Source organism: Vipera ursinii (genome assembly GCF_947247035.1).
Source record: "Vipera ursinii genome assembly, chromosome: 2".
Lineage (NCBI taxonomy): Eukaryota > Metazoa > Chordata > Lepidosauria > Squamata > Viperidae > Vipera > Vipera ursinii.
Genome location: NC_139513.1, coordinates 182,717,774 through 182,734,062, shown reverse-complemented (window position 1 = coordinate 182,734,062; position 16,289 = coordinate 182,717,774).

Sequence of the window (16,289 nt, the reverse complement as noted above, 5' to 3'; positions counted from 1 at the left end):
TGAATATGTGTTTGTTTTTCGAATTTGAGCTCTATCTGCAAAGGGCACTTTTATCTGCAAAGGGCACTTTTCTTGCTAAAAGCAGTTTTTCCTAACAAATGCAAGATATAACATGGGCTATCTCCGCAAGGAGACATCAGATCTGCAAAACTCATGGTTTTTTGGACTTCGGTGAGCCGGGGGAACATGAATATGTGTTTGTTTTTCGAATTTGAGCTCTATCTGCAAAGGGCACTTTTCTTGCTAAAAGCAGTTTTTCCTAACAAATGCAAGATATAACATGGGCTATCTCCGCAAGGAGACATCAGATCTGCAAAACTCATGGTTTTTTGGACTTCGGTGAGCCGGGGGAACATGAATATGTGTTTGTTTTTCGAATTTGAGCTCTATCTGCAAAGGGCACTTTTCTTGCTAAAAGCAGTTTTTCCTAACAAATGCAAGATATAACATGGGCTATCTCCGCAAGGAGACATCAGATCTGCAAAACTCATGGTTTTTTGGACTTCGGTGAGCCGGGGGAACATGAATATGTGTTTGTTTTTCGAATTTGAGCTCTATCTGCAAAGGGCACTTTTCTTGCTAAAAGCAGTTTTTCCTAACAAATGCAAGATATAACATGGGCTATCTCCGCAAGGAGACATCAGATCTGCAAAACTCATGGTTTTTTGGTCTTCGGGGTGGATGGGGAACATGAATATGTGCTTGTTTTTCTTATTTAAGCTCTATCTGCAAAGGGCACTTTTCTTGCTAAAAGCAGTTTTTCCTAACAAATGCAAGATATAACATGGGCTATCTCCGCAAGGAGACATCAGATCTGCAAAACTCATGGTTTTTTGGACTTCGGTGAGCCGGGGGAACATGAATATGTGTTTGTTTTTCGAATTTGAGCTCTATCTGCAAAGGGCACTTTTCTTGCTAAAAGCAGTTTTTCCTAACAAATGCAAGATATAACATGGGCTATCTCCGCAAGGAGACATCAGATCTGCAAAACTCATGGTTTTTTGGACTTCGGTGAGCCGGGGGAACATGAATATGTGTTTGTTTTTCGAATTTGAGCTCTATCTGCAAAGGGCACTTTTCTTGCTAAAAGCAGTTTTTCCTAACAAATGCAAGATATAACATGGGCTATCTCCGCAAGGAGACATCAGATCTGCAAAACTCATGGTTTTTTGGACTTCGGTGAGCCGGGGGAACATGAATATGTGTTTGTTTTTCGAATTTGAGCTCTATCTGCAAAGGGCACTTTTCTTGCTAAAAGCAGTTTTTCCTAACAAATGCAAGATATAACATGGGCTATCTCCGCAAGGAGACATCAGATCTGCAAAACTCATGGTTTTTTGGTCTTCGGGGTGGATGGGGAACATGAATATGTGCTTGTTTTTCTTATTTAAGCTCTATCTGCAAAGGGCACTTTTCTTGCTAAAAGCAGTTTTTCCTAACAAATGCAAGATATAACATGGGCTATCTCCGCAAGGAGACATCAGATCTGCAAAACTCATGGTTTTTTGGACTTCGGTGAGCCGGGGGAACATGAATATGTGTTTGTTTTTCGAATTTGAGCTCTATCTGCAAAGGGCACTTTTATCTGCAAAGGGCACTTTTCTTGCTAAAAGCAGTTTTTCCTAACAAATGCAAGATATAACATGGGCTATCTCCGCAAGGAGACATCAGATCTGCAAAACTCATGGTTTTTTGGACTTCGGTGAGCCGGGGGAACATGAATATGTGTTTGTTTTTCGAATTTGAGCTCTATCTGCAAAGGGCACTTTTCTTGCTAAAAGCAGTTTTTCCTAACAAATGCAAGATATAACATGGGCTATCTCCGCAAGGAGACATCAGATCTGCAAAACTCATGGTTTTTTGGACTTCGGTGAGCCGGGGGAACATGAATATGTGTTTGTTTTTCGAATTTGAGCTCTATCTGCAAAGGGCACTTTTCTTGCTAAAAGCAGTTTTTCCTAACAAATGCAAGATATAACATGGGCTATCTCCGCAAGGAGACATCAGATCTGCAAAACTCATGGTTTTTTGGACTTCGGTGAGCCGGGGGAACATGAATATGTGTTTGTTTTTCGAATTTGAGCTCTATCTGCAAAGGGCACTTTTCTTGCTAAAAGCAGTTTTTCCTAACAAATGCAAGATATAACATGGGCTATCTCCGCAAGGAGACATCAGATCTGCAAAACTCATGGTTTTTTGGTCTTCGGGGTGGATGGGGAACATGAATATGTGCTTGTTTTTCTTATTTAAGCTCTATCTGCAAAGGGCACTTTTCTTGCTAAAAGCAGTTTTTCCTAACAAATGCAAGATATAACATGGGCTATCTCCGCAAGGAGACATCAGATCTGCAAAACTCATGGTTTTTTGGACTTCGGTGAGCCGGGGGAACATGAATATGTGTTTGTTTTTCGAATTTGAGCTCTATCTGCAAAGGGCACTTTTCTTGCTAAAAGCAGTTTTTCCTAACAAATGCAAGATATAACATGGGCTATCTCCGCAAGGAGACATCAGATCTGCAAAACTCATGGTTTTTTGGACTTCGGTGAGCCGGGGGAACATGAATATGTGTTTGTTTTTCGAATTTGAGCTCTATCTGCAAAGGGCACTTTTCTTGCTAAAAGCAGTTTTTCCTAACAAATGCAAGATATAACATGGGCTATCTCCGCAAGGAGACATCAGATCTGCAAAACTCATGGTTTTTTGGACTTCGGTGAGCCGGGGGAACATGAATATGTGTTTGTTTTTCGAATTTGAGCTCTATCTGCAAAGGGCACTTTTCTTGCTAAAAGCAGTTTTTCCTAACAAATGCAAGATATAACATGGGCTATCTCCGCAAGGAGACATCAGAACTGCAAAACTCATGGTTTTTTGGTCTTCGGGGAGGATGGGGAACATGAATATGTGCTTGTTTTTCTTATTTAAGCTCTATCTGCAAAGGGCACTTTTCTTGCTAAAAGCAGTTTTTCCTAACAAATGCAAGATATAACATGGGCTATCTCCGCAAGGAGACATCAGATCTGCAAAACTCATGGTTTTTTGTTCTTCGGGGAGGTGGGGGAATATGAATATGTGTTTGTTTTTCGAATTTGAGCTCTATCTGCAAAGGGCACTTTTCTTGCTAAAAGCAGTTTTTCCTAACAAATGCAAGATATAACATGGGCTATCTCCGCAAGGAGACATCAGATCTGCAAAACTCATGGTTTTTTGGACTTCGGTGAGCCGGGGGAACATGAATATGTGTTTGTTTTTCGAATTTGAGCTCTATCTGCAAAGGGCACTTTTCTTGCTAAAAGCAGTTTTTCCTAACAAATGCAAGATATAACATGGGCTATCTCCGCAAGGAGACATCAGATCTGCAAAACTCATGGTTTTTTGGACTTCGGTGAGCCGGGGGAACATGAATATGTGTTTGTTTTTCGAATTTGAGCTCTATCTGCAAAGGGCACTTTTCTTGCTAAAAGCAGTTTTTCCTAACATATGCAAGATATAACATGGGCTATCTCCGCAAGGAGACATCAGATCTGCAAAACTCATGGTTTTTTGGTCTTCGGGGAGGATGGGGAACATGAATATGTGCTTGTTTTTCTTATTTAAGCTCTATCTGCAAAGGGCACTTTTCTTGCTAAAAGCAGTTTTTCCTAACAAATGCAAGATATAACATGGGCTATCTCCGCAAGGAGACATCAGATCTGCAAAACTCATGGTTTTTTGGACTTCGGTGAGCCGGGGGAACATGAATATGTGTTTGTTTTTCGAATTTGAGCTCTATCTGCAAAGGGCACTTTTATCTGCAAAGGGCACTTTTCTTGCTAAAAGCAGTTTTTCCTAACAAATGCAAGATATAACATGGGCTATCTCCGCAAGGAGACATCAGATCTGCAAAACTCATGGTTTTTTGGACTTCGGTGAGCCGGGGGAACATGAATATGTGTTTGTTTTTCGAATTTGAGCTCTATCTGCAAAGGGCACTTTTCTTGCTAAAAGCAGTTTTTCCTAACAAATGCAAGATATAACATGGGCTATCTCCGCAAGGAGACATCAGATCTGCAAAACTCATGGTTTTTTGGACTTCGGTGAGCCGGGGGAACATGAATATGTGTTTGTTTTTCGAATTTGAGCTCTATCTGCAATGGGCACTTTTCTTGCTAAAAGCAGTTTTTCCTAACAAATGCAAGATATAACATGGGCTATCTCCGCAAGGAGACATCAGATCTGCAAAACTCATGGTTTTTTGGACTTCGGTGAGCCGGGGGAACATGAATATGTGTTTGTTTTTCGAATTTGAGCTCTATCTGCAAAGGGCACTTTTCTTGCTAAAAGCAGTTTTTCCTAACAAATGCAAGATATAACATGGGCTATCTCCGCAAGGAGACATCAGAACTGCAAAACGCATGGTTTTTTGTTCTTCGGGGAGGTGGGGGAACATGAATATGTGTTTGTTTTTCGAATTTGAGCTCTATCTGCAAAGGGCACTTTTCTTGCTAAAAGCAGTTTTTCCTAACAAATGCAAGATATAACATGGGCTATCTCCGCAAGGAGACATCAGATCTGCAAAACTCATGGTTTTTTGTTCTTCGGGGAGGTGGGGGAACATGAATATGTGTTTGTTTTTCGAATTTGAGCTCTATCTGCAAAGGGCACTTTTCTTGCTAAAAGCAGTTTTTCCTAACAAATGCAAGATATAACATGGGCTATCTCCGCAAGGAGACATCAGATCTGCATAACTTGTGGTTTTTTGGTCTTCGGTGAGCCGGGGGAACATGAATATGTGTTTGTTTTTCGAATTTGAGCTCTATCAGCAATGGGCACTTTTCATGCTACAAACAGTTTTTCCTAACAAATGCAAGATATAACATGGGCTATCTCCGCAAGGAGACATCAGAACTGCAAAACGCATGGTTTTTTGTTCTTCGGGGAGGTGGGGGAACATGAATATGTGTTTGTTTTTCGAATTTGAGCTCTATCTGCAAAGGGCACTTTTCTTGCTAAAAGCAGTTTTTCCTAACAAATGCAAGATATAACATGCGCTATCTCCGCAAGGAGACATCAGATCTGCAAAACGCATGGTTTTTTGTTCTTCGGGGAGGTGGGGGAACATGAATATGTGTTTGTTTTTCGAATTTGAGCTCTATCTGCAAAGGGCACTTTTCTTGCTAAAAGCAGTTTTTCCTAACAAATGCAAGATATAACATGCGCTATCTCCGCAAGGAGACATCAGATCTGCAAAACTCATGGTTTTTTGTTCTTCGGGGAGGTGGGGGAACATGAATATGTGTTTGTTTTTCGAATTTGAGCTCTATCTGCAAAGGGCACTTTTCTTGCTAAAAGCAGTTTTTCCTAACAAATGCAAGATATAACATGGGCTATCTCCGCAAGGAGACATCAGATCTGCAAAACTCATGGTTTTTTGGTCTTCGGGGTGGATGGGGAACATGAATATGTGCTTGTTTTTCTTATTTAAGCTCTATCTGCAAAGGGCACTTTTCTTGCTAAAAGCAGTTTTTCCTAACAAATGCAAGATATAACATGGGCTATCTCCGCAAGGAGACATCAGATCTGCAAAACTCATGGTTTTTTGGACTTCGGTGAGCCGGGGGAACATGAATATGTGTTTGTTTTTCGAATTTGAGCTCTATCTGCAAAGGGCAGTTTTATCTGCAAAGGGCACTTTTCTTGCTAAAAGCAGTTTTTCCTAACAAATGCAAGATATAACATGGGCTATCTCCGCAAGGAGACATCAGATCTGCAAAACTCATGGTTTTTTGGACTTCGGTGAGCCGGGGGAACATGAATATGTGTTTGTTTTTCGAATTTGAGCTCTATCTGAAAAGGGCACTTTTCTTGCTAAAAGCAGTTTTTCCTAACAAATGCAAGATATAACATGGGCTATCTCCGCAAGGAGACATCAGATCTGCAAAACTCATGGTTTTTTGGACTTCGGTGAGCCGGGGGAACATGAATATGTGTTTGTTTTTCGAATTTGAGCTCTATCTGCAAAGGGCACTTTTCTTGCTAAAAGCAGTTTTTCCTAACAAATGCAAGATATAACATGGGCTATCTCCGCAAGGAGACATCAGATCTGCAAAACTCATGGTTTTTTGGTCTTCGGGGTGGATGGGGAACATGAATATGTGCTTGTTTTTCTTATTTAAGCTCTATCTGCAAAGGGCACTTTTCTTGCTAAAAGCAGTTTTTCCTAACAAATGCAAGATATAACATGGGCTATCTCCGCAAGGAGACATCAGATCTGCAAAACTCATGGTTTTTTGGACTTCGGTGAGCCGGGGGAACATGAATATGTGTTTGTTTTTCGAATTTGAGCTCTATCTGCAAAGGGCACTTTTATCTGCAAAGGGCACTTTTCTTGCTAAAAGCAGTTTTTCCTAACAAATGCAAGATATAACATGGGCTATCTCCGCAAGGAGACATCAGATCTGCAAAACTCATGGTTTTTTGGACTTCGGTGAGCCGGGGGAACATGAATATGTGTTTGTTTTTCGAATTTGAGCTCTATCTGCAAAGGGCACTTTTCTTGCTAAAAGCAGTTTTTCCTAACAAATGCAAGATATAACATGGGCTATCTCCGCAAGGAGACATCAGAACTGCAAAACGCATGTTTTTTTGTTCTTCGGGGAGGTGGGGGAACATGAATATGTGTTTGTTTTTCGAATTTGAGCTCTATCTGCAAAGGGCACTTTTCTTGCTAAAAGCAGTTTTTCCTAACAAATGCAAGATATAACATGGGCTATCTCCGCAAGGAGACATCAGATCTGCAAAACTCATGGTTTTTTGTTCTTCGGGGAGGTGGGGGAACATGAATATGTGTTTGTTTTTCGAATTTGAGCTCTATCTGCAAAGGGCACTTTTCTTGCTAAAAGCAGTTTTTCCTAACAAATGCAAGATATAACATGGGCTATCTCCGCAAGGAGACATCAGATCTGCATAACTCGTGGTGTTTTGGTCTTCGGTGAGCCGGGGGAACATGAATATGTGTTTGTTTTTCGAATTTGAGCTCTATCTGCAAAGGGCACTTTTCTTGCTACAAACAGTTTTTCCTAACAAATGCAAGATATAACATGGGCTATCTCCGCAAGGAGACATCAGAACTGCAAAACTCATGGTTTTTTGGTCTTCGGGGAGGATGGGGAACATGAATATGTGCTTGGTTTTCTTATTTAAGCTCTATCTGCAAAGGGCACTTTTCTTGCTAAAAGCAGTTTTTCCTAACAAATGCAAGATATAACATGGGCTATCTCCGCAAGGAGACATCAGATCTGCAAAACTCATGGTTTTTTGGACTTCGGTGAGCCGGGGGAACATGAATATGTGTTTGTTTTTCGAATTTGAGCTCTATCTGCAAAGGGCACTTTTATCTGCAAAGGGCACTTTTCTTGCTAAAAGCAGTTTTTCCTAACAAATGCAAGATATAACATGGGCTATCTCCGCAAGGAGACATCAGATCTGCAAAACTCATGGTTTTTTGGACTTCGGTGAGCCGGGGGAACATGAATATGTGTTTGTTTTTCGAATTTGAGCTCTATCTGCAAAGGGCACTTTTCTTGCTAAAAGTAGTTTTTCCTAACAAATGCAAGATATAACATGGGCTATCTCCGCAAGGAGACATCAGATCTGCAAAACTCATGGTTTTTTGGACTTCGGTGAGCCGGGGGAACATGAATATGTGTTTGTTTTTCGAATTTGAGCTCTATCTGCAAAGGGCACTTTTCTTGCTAAAAGCAGTTTTTCCTAACAAATGCAAGATATAACATGGGCTATCTCCGCAAGGAGACATCAGAACTGCAAAACTCATGGTTTTTTGGTCTTCGGGGAGGATGGGGAACATGAATATGTGCTTGTTTTTCTTATTTAAGCTCTATCTGCAAAGGGCACTTTTCTTGCTAAAAGCAGTTTTTCCTAACAAATGCAAGATATAACATGGGCTATCTCCGCAAGGAGACATCAGATCTGCAAAACTCATGGTTTTTTGGACTTCGGTGAGCCGGGGGAACATGAATATGTGTTTGTTTTTCGAATTTGAGCTCTATCTGCAAAGGGCACTTTTATCTGCAAAGGGCACTTTTCTTGCTAAAAGCAGTTTTTCCTAACAAATGCAAGATATAACATGGGCTATCTCCGCAAGGAGACATCAGATCTGCAAAACTCATGGTTTTTTGGACTTCGGTGAGCCGGGGGAACATGAATATGTGTTTGTTTTTCGAATTTGAGCTCTATCTGCAAAGGGCACTTTTCTTGCTAAAAGCAGTTTTTCCTAACAAATGCAAGATATAACATGGGCTATCTCCGCAAGGAGACATCAGATCTGCAAAACTCATGGTTTTTTGGACTTCGGTGAGCCGGGGGAACATGAATATGTGTTTGTTTTTCGAATTTGAGCTCTATCTGCAAAGGGCACTTTTCTTGCTAAAAGCAGTTTTTCCTAACAAATGCAAGATATAACATGGGCTATCTCCGCAAGGAGACATCAGATCTGCAAAACTCATGGTTTTTTGGTCTTCGGGGTGGATGGGGAACATGAATATGTGCTTGTTTTTCTTATTTAAGCTCTATCTGCAAAGGGCACTTTTCTTGCTAAAAGCAGTTTTTCCTAACAAATGCAAGATATAACATGCGCTATCTCCGCAAGGAGACATCAGATCTGCAAAACGCATGGTTTTTTGTTCTTCGGGGAGGTGGGGGAACATGAATATGTGTTTGTTTTTCGAATTTGAGCTCTATCTGCAAAGGGCACTTTTCTTGCTAAAAGCAGTTTTTCCTAACAAATGCAAGATATAACATGCGCTATCTCCGCAAGGAGACATCAGATCTGCAAAACTCATGGTTTTTTGTTCTTCGGGGAGGTGGGGGAACATGAATATGTGTTTGTTTTTCGAATTTGAGCTCTATCTGCAAAGGGCACTTTTCTTGCTAAAAGCAGTTTTTCCTAACAAATGCAAGATATAACATGGGCTATCTCCGCAAGGAGACATCAGATCTGCAAAACTCATGGTTTTTTGTTCTTCGGGGAGGTGGGGGAACATGAATATGTGTTTGTTTTTCGAATTTGAGCTCTATCTGCAAAGGGTACTTTTCTTGCTAAAAGCAGTTTTTCCTAACAAATGCAAGATATAACATGGGCTATCTCCGCAAGGAGACATCAGATCTGCAAAACTCATGGTTTTTTGGTCTTCGGGGTGGATGGGGAACATGAATATGTGCTTGTTTTTCTTATTTAAGCTCTATCTGCAAAGGGCACTTTTCTTGCTAAAAGCAGTTTTTCCTAACAAATGCAAGATATAACATGGGCTATCTCCGCAAGGAGACATCAGATCTGCAAAACTCATGGTTTTTTGGACTTCGGTGAGCCGGGGGAACATGAATATGTGTTTGTTTTTCGAATTTGAGCTCTATCTGCAAAGGGCACTTTTATCTGCAAAGGGCACTTTTCTTGCTAAAAGCAGTTTTTCCTAACAAATGCAAGATATAACATGGGCTATCTCCGCAAGGAGACATCAGATCTGCAAAACTCATGGTTTTTTGGTCTTCGGGGTGGATGGGGAACATGAATATGTGCTTGTTTTTCTTATTTAAGCTCTATCTGCAAAGGGCACTTTTCTTGCTAAAAGCAGTTTTTCCTAACAAATGCAAGATATAACATGGGCTATCTCCGCAAGGAGACATCAGATCTGCAAAACTCATGGTTTTTTGGACTTCGGTGAGCCGGGGGAACATGAATATGTGTTTGTTTTTCGAATTTGAGCTCTATCTGCAAAGGGCACTTTTATCTGCAAAGGGCACTTTTCTTGCTAAAAGCAGTTTTTCCTAACAAATGCAAGATATAACATGGGCTATCTCCGCAAGGAGACATCAGATCTGCAAAACTCATGGTTTTTTGGACTTCGGTGAGCCGGGGGAACATGAATATGTGTTTGTTTTTCGAATTTGAGCTCTATCTGCAAAGGGCACTTTTCTTGCTAAAAGCAGTTTTTCCTAACAAATGCAAGATATAACATGGGCTATCTCCGCAAGGAGACATCAGATCTGCAAAACTCATGGTTTTTTGGACTTCGGTGAGCCGGGGGAACATGAATATGTGTTTGTTTTTCGAATTTGAGCTCTATCTGCAAAGGGCACTTTTCTTGCTAAAAGCAGTTTTTCCTAACAAATGCAAGATATAACATGGGCTATCTCCGCAAGGAGACATCAGATCTGCAAAACTCATGGTTTTTTGGACTTCGGTGAGCCGGGGGAACATGAATATGTGTTTGTTTTTCGAATTTGAGCTCTATCTGCAAAGGGCACTTTTCTTGCTAAAAGCAGTTTTTCCTAACAAATGCAAGATATAACATGGGCTATCTCCGCAAGGAGACATCAGATCTGCAAAACTCATGGTTTTTTGGTCTTCGGGGTGGATGGGGAACATGAATATGTGCTTGTTTTTCTTATTTAAGCTCTATCTGCAAAGGGCACTTTTCTTGCTAAAAGCAGTTTTTCCTAACAAATGCAAGATATAACATGGGCTATCTCCGCAAGGAGACATCAGATCTGCAAAACTCATGGTTTTTTGGACTTCGGTGAGCCGGGGGAACATGAATATGTGTTTGTTTTTCGAATTTGAGCTCTATCTGCAAAGGGCACTTTTCTTGCTAAAAGCAGTTTTTCCTAACAAATGCAAGATATAACATGGGCTATCTCCGCAAGGAGACATCAGATCTGCAAAACTCATGGTTTTTTGGACTTCGGTGAGCCGGGGGAACATGAATATGTGTTTGTTTTTCGAATTTGAGCTCTATCTGCAAAGGGCACTTTTCTTGCTAAAAGCAGTTTTTCCTAACAAATGCAAGATATAACATGGGCTATCTCCGCAAGGAGACATCAGATCTGCAAAACTCATGGTTTTTTGGACTTCGGTGAGCCGGGGGAACATGAATATGTGTTTGTTTTTCGAATTTGAGCTCTATCTGCAAAGGGCACTTTTCTTGCTAAAAGCAGTTTTTCCTAACAAATGCAAGATATAACATGGGCTATCTCCGCAAGGAGACATCAGAACTGCAAAACTCATGGTTTTTTGGTCTTCGGGGAGGATGGGGAACATGAATATGTGCTTGTTTTTCTTATTTAAGCTCTATCTGCAAAGGGCACTTTTCTTGCTAAAAGCAGTTTTTCCTAACAAATGCAAGATATAACATGGGCTATCTCCGCAAGGAGACATCAGATCTGCAAAACTCATGGTTTTTTGTTCTTCGGGGAGGTGGGGGAACATGAATATGTGTTTGTTTTTCGAATTTGAGCTCTATCTGCAAAGGGCACTTTTCTTGCTAAAAGCAGTTTTTCCTAACAAATGCAAGATATAACATGGGCTATCTCCGCAAGGAGACATCAGATCTGCAAAACTCATGGTTTTTTGGACTTCGGTGAGCCGGGGGAACATGAATATGTGTTTGTTTTTCGAATTTGAGCTCTATCTTCAAAGGGCACTTTTCTTGCTAAAAGCAGTTTTTCCTAACAAATGCAAGATATAACATGGGCTATCTCCGCAAGGAGACATCAGATCTGCAAAACTCATGGTTTTTTGGACTTCGGTGAGCCGGGGGAACATGAATATGTGTTTGTTTTTCGAATTTGAGCTCTATCTGCAAAGGGCACTTTTCTTGCTAAAAGCAGTTTTTCCTAACATATGCAAGATATAACATGGGCTATCTCCGCAAGGAGACATCAGATCTGCAAAACTCATGGTTTTTTGGTCTTCGGGGAGGATGGGGAACATGAATATGTGCTTGTTTTTCTTATTTAAGCTCTATCTGCAAAGGGCACTTTTCTTGCTAAAAGCAGTTTTTCCTAACAAATGCAAGATATAACATGGGCTATCTCCGCGAGGAGACATCAGATCTGCAAAACTCATGGTTTTTTGGACTTCGGTGAGCCGGGGGAACATGAATATGTGTTTGTTTTTCGAATTTGAGCTCTATCTGCAAAGGGCACTTTTATCTGCAAAGGGCACTTTTCTTGCTAAAAGCAGTTTTTCCTAACAAATGCAAGATATAACATGGGCTATCTCCGCAAGGAGACATCAGATCTGCAAAACTCATGGTTTTTTGGACTTCGGTGAGCCGGGGGAACATGAATATGTGTTTGTTTTTCGAATTTGAGCTCTATCTGCAAAGGGCACTTTTCTTGCTAAAAGCAGTTTTTCCTAACAAATGCAAGATATAACATGGGCTATCTCCGCAAGGAGACATCAGATCTGCAAAACTCATGGTTTTTTGGACTTCGGTGAGCCGGGGGAACATGAATATGTGTTTGTTTTTCGAATTTGAGCTCTATCTGCAAAGGGCACTTTTCTTGCTAAAAGCAGTTTTTCCTAACAAATGCAAGATATAACATGGGCTATCTCCGCAAGGAGACATCAGATCTGCAAAACTCATGGTTTTTTGGACTTCGGTGAGCCGGGGGAACATGAATATGTGTTTGTTTTTCGAATTTGAGCTCTATCTGCAAAGGGCACTTTTCTTGCTAAAAGCAGTTTTTCCTAACAAATGCAAGATATAACATGGGCTATCTCCGCAAGGAGACATCAGAACTGCAAAACGCATGGTTTTTTGTTCTTCGGGGAGGTGGGGGAACATGAATATGTGTTTGTTTTTCGAATTTGAGCTCTATCTGCAAAGGGCACTTTTCTTGCTAAAAGCAGTTTTTCCTAACAAATGCAAGATATAACATGGGCTATCTCCGCAAGGAGACATCAGATCTGCAAAACTCATGGTTTTTTGTTCTTCGGGGAGGATGGGGAACATGAATATGTGTTTGTTTTTCGAATTTGAGCTCTATCTGCAAAGGGCACTTTTCTTGCTAAAAGCAGTTTTTCCTAACAAATGCAAGATATAACATGGGCTATCTCCGCAAGGAGACATCAGATCTGCAAAACTCATGGTTTTTTGTTCTTCGGGGAGGTGGGGGAACATGAATATGTGTTTGTTTTTCGAATTTGAGCTCTATCTGCAAAGGGCACTTTTCTTGCTAAAAGCAGTTTTTCCTAACAAATGCAAGATATAACATGGGCTATCTCCGCAAGGAGACATCAGAACTGCAAAACGCATGGTTTTTTGTTCTTCGGGGAGGTGGGGGAACATGAATATGTGTTTGTTTTTCGAATTTGAGCTCTATCTGCAAAGGGCACTTTTCTTGCTAAAAGCAGTTTTTCCTAACAAATGCAAGATATAACATGGGCTATCTCCGCAAGGAGACATCAGATCTGCAAAACTCATGGTTTTTTGTTCTTCGGGGAGGATGGGGAACATGAATATGTGTTTGTTTTTCGAATTTGAGCTCTATCTGCAAAGGGCACTTTTCTTGCTAAAAGCAGTTTTTCCTAACAAATGCAAGATATAACATGGGCTATCTCCGCAAGGAGACATCAGATCTGCATAACTCGTGGTTTTTTGGTCTTCGGTGAGCCGGGGGAACATGAATATGTGTTTGTTTTTCGAATTTGAGCTCTATCAGCAATGGGCACTTTTCATGCTACAAACAGTTTTTCCTAACAAATGCAAGATATAACATGGGCTATCTCCGCAAGGAGACATCAGATCTGCAAAACGCATGGTTTTTTGTTCTTCGGGGAGGTGGGGGAACATGAATATGTGTTTGTTTTTCGAATTTGAGCTCTATCTGCAAAGGGCACTTTTCTTGCTAAAAGCAGTTTTTCCTAACAAATGCAAGATATAACATGGGCTATCTCCGCAAGGAGACATCAGATCTGCATAACTCGTGGTTTTTTGGTCTTCGGTGAGCCGGGGGAACATGAATATGTGTTTGTTTTTCGAATTTGAGCTCTATCAGCAATGGGCACTTTTCATGCTACAAACAGTTTTTCCTAACAAATGCAAGATATAACATGGGCTATCTCCGCAAGGAGACATCAGAACTGCAAAACGCATGGTTTTTTGTTCTTCGGGGAGGTGGGGGAACATGAATATGTGTTTGTTTTTCGAATTTGAGCTCTATCTGCAAAGGGCACTTTTCTTGCTAAAAGCAGTTTTTCCTAACAAATGCAAGATATAACATGGGCTATCTCCGCAAGGAGACATCAGAACTGCAAAACTCATGGTTTTTTGGTCTTCGGGGAGGATGGGGAACATGAATATGTGTTTGTTTTTCTTATTTGAGCTCTATCTGCAAAGGGCACTTTTCTTGCTAAAAGCAGTTTTTCCTAACAAATGCAAGATATAACATGGGCTATCTCCGCAAGGAGACATCAGATCTGCAAAACTCATGGTTTTTTGTTCTTCGGGGAGGTGGGGGAACATGAATATGTGTTTGTTTTTCGAATTTGAGCTCTATCTGCAAAGGGCACTTTTCTTGCTAAAAGCAGTTTTTCCTAACAAATGCAAGATATAACATGGGCTATCTCCGCAAGGAGACATCAGATCTGCAAAACTCATGGTTTTTTGGACTTCGGTGAGCCGGGGGAACATGAATATGTGTTTGTTTTTCGAATTTGAGCTCTATCTTCAAAGGGCACTTTTCTTGCTAAAAGCAGTTTTTCCTAACAAATGCAAGATATAACATGGGCTATCTCCGCAAGGAGACATCAGATCTGCAAAACTCATGGTTTTTTGGACTTCGGTGAGCCGGGGGAACATGAATATGTGTTTGTTTTTCGAATTTGAGCTCTATCTGCAAAGGGCACTTTTCTTGCTAAAAGCAGTTTTTCCTAACATATGCAAGATATAACATGGGCTATCTCCGCAAGGAGACATCAGATCTGCAAAACTCATGGTTTTTTGGTCTTCGGGGAGGATGGGGAACATGAATATGTGCTTGTTTTTCTTATTTAAGCTCTATCTGCAAAGGGCACTTTTCTTGCTAAAAGCAGTTTTTCCTAACAAATGCAAGATATAACATGGGCTATCTCCGCGAGGAGACATCAGATCTGCAAAACTCATGGTTTTTTGGACTTCGGTGAGCCGGGGGAACATGAATATGTGTTTGTTTTTCGAATTTGAGCTCTATCTGCAAAGGGCACTTTTATCTGCAAAGGGCACTTTTCTTGCTAAAAGCAGTTTTTCCTAACAAATGCAAGATATAACATGGGCTATCTCCGCAAGGAGACATCAGATCTGCAAAACTCATGGTTTTTTGGACTTCGGTGAGCCGGGGGAACATGAATATGTGTTTGTTTTTCGAATTTGAGCTCTATCTGCAAAGGGCACTTTTCTTGCTAAAAGCAGTTTTTCCTAACAAATGCAAGATATAACATGGGCTATCTCCGCAAGGAGACATCAGATCTGCAAAACTCATGGTTTTTTGGACTTCGGTGAGCCGGGGGAACATGAATATGTGTTTGTTTTTCGAATTTGAGCTCTATCTGCAAAGGGCACTTTTCTTGCTAAAAGCAGTTTTTCCTAACAAATGCAAGATATAACATGGGCTATCTCCGCAAGGAGACATCAGATCTGCAAAACTCATGGTTTTTTGGACTTCGGTGAGCCGGGGGAACATGAATATGTGTTTGTTTTTCGAATTTGAGCTCTATCTGCAAAGGGCACTTTTCTTGCTAAAAGCAGTTTTTCCTAACAAATGCAAGATATAACATGGGCTATCTCCGCAAGGAGACATCAGAACTGCAAAACGCATGGTTTTTTGTTCTTCGGGGAGGTGGGGGAACATGAATATGTGTTTGTTTTTCGAATTTGAGCTCTATCTGCAAAGGGCACTTTTCTTGCTAAAAGCAGTTTTTCCTAACAAATGCAAGATATAACATGGGCTATCTCCGCAAGGAGACATCAGATCTGCAAAACTCATGGTTTTTTGTTCTTCGGGGAGGTGGGGGAACATGAATATGTGTTTGTTTTTCGAATTTGAGCTCTATCTGCAAAGGGCACTTTTCTTGCTAAAAGCAGTTTTTCCTAACAAATGCAAGATATAACATGGGCTATCTCCGCAAGGAGACATCAGATCTGCATAACTCGTGGTTTTTTGGTCTTCGGTGAGCCGGGGGAACATGAATATGTGTTTGTTTTTCGAATTTGAGCTCTATCAGCAATGGGCACTTTTCATGCTACAAACAGTTTTTCCTAACAAATGCAAGATATAACATGGGCTATCTCCGCAAGGAGACATCAGAACTGCAAAACGCATGGTTTTTTGTTCTTCGGGGAGGTGGGGGAACATGAATATGTGTTTGTTTTTCGAATTTGAGCTCTATCTGCAAAGGGCACTTTTCTTGCTAAAAGCAGTTTTTCCTAACAAATGCAAGATATAACATGCGCTATCTCCGCAAGGAGACATCA